At 38.1% G+C, this 6,000-nt stretch overlaps 1 long non-coding RNA gene across 1 annotated transcript in view; it reads right to left on the minus strand.

The window, feature by feature from the left end:
• The window catches only part of LOC144586091 (uncharacterized), a 335,115-nt gene extending 329,609 nt beyond the window's left edge, over positions 1-5,506 (minus strand). The window contains exon 1 of the long non-coding RNA XR_013540819.1: positions 5,471-5,506. This is a non-coding gene — a long non-coding RNA (uncharacterized LOC144586091). The remainder of the gene's footprint in view (positions 1-5,470) is intronic.
• Positions 5,507-6,000: the final 494 nt, after the last annotated feature.

Consider the following 6,000-nt stretch of genomic DNA (forward strand, 5'->3'; position numbering starts at 1 on the left):
AATGGCCTATTTATTTATTTATTTATTTAGTATCCTGCCCATCTAGACAGCATCTACTCTGGGCGGCTCACAATAAAATAGAATAAAATCAATCATAGTACCAAACAACAATTTAACAATAGAGAATGTCATTCAAGATGGAAAAGGTAAAAAAAAAAAATCAGATAGTGACCGGAGGGAAGGCCTGCCCAAATAGCCAAGTCTTGAGTCAATCTAATCCAAGCCTGATACGAAGATAAAGAACTACCCTGTTTCCCCAAAAATGAGACCTAACCTGAAAATAAGCCCTAGTATGATTTTTTCAGGATGCTTGTAATATAAGCCCTACCCCAAAAATAAGGCCCAGTTAAGTAAAACCCTGTCCTCCACCATTCTGCAGCAACCAGAAGAAGATGATATGACTGTATTTGAATAAATGTAGATTGTTGTACATGGAAAAAAATAAAACATCCCCTGAAAATAAGCCCTAATGCATTTTGGAGCAAAAATTAGTATAAGACCCTGTCTTATTTTGGGGGGGGGGAAAGAGTAGAAGGTCAAAAATGAGGGACCTTGTATTTACTCCCCTACAATAAGCATCTGTACTAGCTGTATACAGAAAGGTTGCAAATCACCTGGGCACAGACTTCCTTATCCAAGGAAGATGTATTGAAATTCTATTCAAATTACAAGAACCATTTCTCATTTTGACTCTTATTTTGACTCTGAACTTATAAATTAGCATATGCAATTTTATGCAAATCAGAGTTATGCAAAGAGTTGTCCTCTTATTTCAGTGGCGCATGAACAATCAGTGCTTTGGAATTACCAATCACTTGGGGGTGGAAAAGTGCAGAGAATTATATCTAGCTATATGAGATTGTTCATGAATGCTAGAAGTAGCTCTCCAACAAACAGAAAAAATAACTCAGATGGTTAGCCACTTCACAAGGGACATAGAAACGTAGGAGCTTTCTTTATATTGGGTATGGCCATTGGTCCATCTTGTCAACTGTGGCCAACTGTGGCTTTCCAAAATTTCAGGAAAAAAAATTCCCATCTCATCCCTGGAGAGGCATAGTGTTTATCGGAAGTTTCCCATCCAAGGACTAACCAGGCCTGGCTCTGGTTAGCTTCCAAAATTAGACAAAAACCTATGTGTTCAGGAGAGGTTCCAGATCATTTTACTGTTAGATTGCAATTTTAATTTTCAGACATTCTAATTTCTGACATAGCCAGGTGCAGGGCTTAGATGTCAGCATAAAGAAAAAGAAAAAGGCACTCTAAGGCTTTTTCACCAGCATCTTGCCCATTCTGCCTTCTGTTTACCTCTTTTGGCTTTGTTCATGGAAAGGTAGGAGCCTCATGGTGCAGTAGCTAAACTTCAGTACTGCAGTGAAGACTCACTACCTGAGTTCAATCCCAGGTTCAGTGTTGTCTCAGCCTTCCATCTTTCAGAGGTTGGTAAATTGAATACCCAAGTCACTGGGGGATGGGGGCAATGTGTAGCTTGCATAATTGAATTGTAAATCTCCCAGAAAGTGCTTTAAGAGCTATAGGGTGGTATACAAGGAACAAACTTTGCTTTTTTGCTTCAGTTAAGGAAGTCTTGTGCACATGTAGTAATTACATTGTACAAAACAGTGTTTTTCAACCTTTTGATAAACAAGAAAGTCTCACGCTCCTCCTTGAAACCTGCCTCATCGAACAATTTTCTTGAAAATTTAAAATGCTGCAACTAAAAACAAATCAAAGCATTTATAAATACAGAAAACATGATTTATTTTGATCTCCAAATATTTTTACATTAATTAATTTTTAATAACAAATACGTTTTCCTTTTAAAATTTCACATGCCTCTCCTGAAAGCTTGATAATGCCCCCTGGGGAAAACACCCCAGTGTTTGAGAATACACAGTTTAAAAGACTTGGTTTTGAGTGAAAATAAGAATCTTTGCTTTTATTCAACAGATTCCAATTCAAGAAGGAAAGAAATTCTTATGTCTTGACAAATATGTATACTTTGTAGTACAGGTTCTGGATGCTGCTCAATAAATGCAGGTACGGGGCAAATACTACATTTGGGCTGAGCATTTTGTTGCTAATTTTTCCAAGGTATCCACATCTGCTGTGTAACAGAGAAAGTCCTTTATTTCTGTTTGAAGTGCTAGCCAGTCGAAGTCTAGTTCAATAATAAAGAATCAAAGGGAAGGAAAACAAGGTTTTCATTCACATATGTAACCAGGGAACAAACTGAACAGCAGGGTCTAAGGTTCCCAGGCAAAATCTTCACTGGTGTGAAACGTATTTGCTAAAATTCTCTTGGCATAAGTTGGTATTTTATTTACTCGGTCAGTCAGTCGATAAGTCTGTCTATCTTATGTATTTTATTTTATTTAAATTATTTTTATCCCGCCTTTCTCCTTAAAAAGGATCCAAGGTAGCTTACATCAGTAAAAGACAATGTTTAAACACTAAAAACAATAAATATATAAATACTAAAAAGTTCCAGCAAATACCACACTAAAAAGCCATAAACAAAAGCAATACCAAAAACACATTCAAAGCAACAAGGCACAACAATCCATTTAAAAATACCACTCAGGCAGCCAGTCACTAAGGAAGATCTATCTGAAGAGAAAGGTCTTTGTCTGCTTGTGAAAGGACAGCAAAGAAGGGACCAGGCTGGCCTCCTGTAGGAGGGAATTCCAAAGTCTGGGTGCAGCCACAGAGAAGGCCCTCTCTTGTGTCCCCATGAAATGCATCTGTGAAGGTGATGGGACCAAGAGAAAAGCTTCCCCTGATCATCTTAACACCTGGGTAGGAGCATAGAGGGAGGTGCAGTGCTTGAGCTACCTTGGACCTAAGCCATTTAGGGCTTTATAGGTTAAAATCAGCACTTTGAATTGTGCCCAGAAATGGCACAATGGCAGTTATGCCATGCAAGTAGAATGATGTCACCATCCCACAATGGGAATATTTATATTAAATTAAAGGAAAGCTTCCTATCCTTGGCTTTCATGTTCCTAGAGCTGTTCTTTGGCCTCCAGAGGCCTTTGAGAACTGCTGTCAGATCACCACTGTTGGTCCCAGTACTTGTGGGAGCAGCCTGGTGGTAATTTTTAGCTACAGTATTAAAGAGATCCTCCACACCTTCTGAGGCTACCAGAGGCTTCTCACCTTAAATATGTTTCGATTGGTCTACTCCTGTTATTCTGTACTGGGATTTGTAAACATAAATTTTGTAAATAATAATTCTCACACATTTTTGTGTGTGTCTGTAAAACAAAAGAAGAAGAAAAAGTTTAGGTTGTTTTTGAAAATCAAGTTGGTTGAAGAAGATAACTTAAAAGATATCCAAAAGATGAAAGAAAGTTGTATAAGGTGTACAATTTCATTCTGGTTCATTCTGTACCATTCCTCTTTTTTTGGGATAAAGGCAGTTGTGAAGAACACAGGCTTCTGATTTCCTACCTGGGGGTCTACTAAGTTCTGTAAGACTATTGATCAAAAGCAGTTCTTTATTGTTCCAATCTGCTCCTGTTTGAGCCACTAATTTATCTTTGGGAATATCTGTCACATTTTGGATACTAGATTGCCTTCCATTTCAGTGCTGATTCCAAGCAGGCAGATTTTGAAAGCACCAACATTTATGTAAGATCTATTGACAGGCTTGGGGGTGGTAAGTGTAACTGATATTGATAATTTATCTGAGAGCCCGAAATAAACTGTCAGCAGTCTTTCCATGTCCCTATTTTCTGCTTCAGGAGTGCAGTCCCCCATGGCAGGGCTACATCTCCTGCTAAGTGAGAGCAGCACAGCTGGAAGTAGGGACACCACCTCCCCAAGTGTCCTCTGTTTGTAGAAAATAAAAGGGCAGCAACATTAAATTGTATAAACATGAGTGGGGTTAGTGGGATTAAACATACACACATTATTTTACATGTGCTTTTGGACATTGATCTTAAGATTCCCAGTGGCTACAAATGATAAATGGTCTTATAAAGTCTCCTTTTTACAGACAAGGAGCCATTATAAGATTATTAATTATCTGAAAGTTAATGGTACATCTCGATGCTAATTTGGAAGCAAGGAGACTTTGTTACATTGTTCTTTTGGTTCAAGTCTGCAAATCATTAGCTTACTTGGATGGAACTGATGTTGTCGAGTTACCGGTGAAACAGTGAGTGAGCCCAAAACACTCTAATCATCTCAGTGTTCATGGAGGTACCAAGGAACATGCCACTGTTAATTGCCATGGTACTGAGCACGTGTCAACTGTATGTCTGGTTACCTACCAGTTGTACACCCAACATCTCAACAATTAGCCATGAGTCATTGTGACAACCTCTGCATTCTCATCATGAGACAAATAGGATTTGGGCTATAGAAAATATATCTATAGATATATTACATAACACCTTTTATTTCATACATCAAAGGTAATCACAAAGAAACTGGAATATTAGACTTCCTTTATGTCATTAAGAACCAATCTGTCCATTCAGCATATTCAGATAGGGGGTTTTTTTGGTGGGGGGGACACTATACCAATTCAGACTGCGAGCAGGATAGCATTCTTGAATGCATTGCTTCCTCTATCCATGTGGTACCATGTAGTATTCATTAATGACAAACAGGTTTATGACACTCAGGAAGAACCACATAGCCCTTATCCTGTCTGTCACTGATTTCTTTCTTTATGTGTCTGCAACACACCCATAGAAGAGACTTTGCTGTTTGCATGTAAGTTTTGCACATGACCCTGGAAAATTTGAGTTTTTTTGCTCACATGGAGAGTCTACACACCCATTTCTTCAGTGTAGGTATTTGTTGCATACTTATTGTATAAAAGAAAATTGGAGAAAATGTGGAGATCAAATGGTTAAAGTTATTAATATCTTTTCTGAATAGATGAATCAATTTACCGTCTTACAATACATAGCTGCTAAAATGTCATTAGTAACCGTAAAATTTAGCTGTCCTTATTTAATCCCACCAACATTTTTGCCTTGATTATTCCTGCCCGAGGTGTAGCAGAGTTGAAACTTACCTCACATTTCATGGTCTACAAATAGGCTGCTCTTAAACATTTGTATGTAACATGCATTTATAGCTGTGGTAAGTACTTACACAGAGATGTTTCGTGAGCATAGAGTCATATACAGTGGTGCCTCGCATAACGATGTTAATTGGTTCCATTAAAAACATCATTATGTGAAAACATCGTTAAGCGAAAAACCATTTCCCATAGGAATGCATTGAAAACCGGTTAATCCATTCCAATAGCAGCCTATTCAATACATTTCAATGGTGAAAAAAAATCACCAAAAATTCAAAAAGACTCAGAATGAAGCCAAATTACTTTAACGAAGGTTTTATTAGGTGCGCTAATGATTCCAAGCATTTTAAACATTTTTTAAACATTTTAGAATATTTTTAAAATAGCGAAAACAGGGCTGTGAAAAAAACATTAAGCGAAACAGGGGACCTAAAACTGTCATCGTTAAGTGAAGCAAGGTCCCAAACGTTGTTATGCAAAAATCCCCCATAGGAAACATCGTTAGGTGAGGCGGCAAAATTTCCAGCAAAGGCCATCGTTATGCGAATTCATCGTTGAGTGAGGCACTCGTTAAGCGAGGCACCACTTTATATGACCCTATGCTCATAATATAACATTATATATATGTAATTTCATGGTTTAGTAGAACTGCAATGGGTCCTAAAGTGGTTGATTCAGGCCTTGGTCTGAGATTGCCTTGCTGTATGTGTGACCAGTTGGGGATAGAGGTGTTAGAAAAGAAGCAAGACTCGAGTGCAATAGCATGCCCCTAGACATGTTCCCAGAGCGTCTTGTTGTTGTTGTTGTTGTTGTGGTGGTGGTGGTGGTGGTGGTGGTGGTGGTGGTTGGTGTTGTTGTTGTTGGTGGTGGTGGTGTTGAACACCAGGAACAGTCAATCAAATTTATAAAAAGATTGATTGGTATTATATAACAGATACGAGTTTTAACCAAAAAGCTAA

Source organism: Pogona vitticeps, chromosome 1 (assembly GCF_051106095.1).
Source record: "Pogona vitticeps strain Pit_001003342236 chromosome 1, PviZW2.1, whole genome shotgun sequence".
Lineage (NCBI taxonomy): Eukaryota > Metazoa > Chordata > Lepidosauria > Squamata > Agamidae > Pogona > Pogona vitticeps.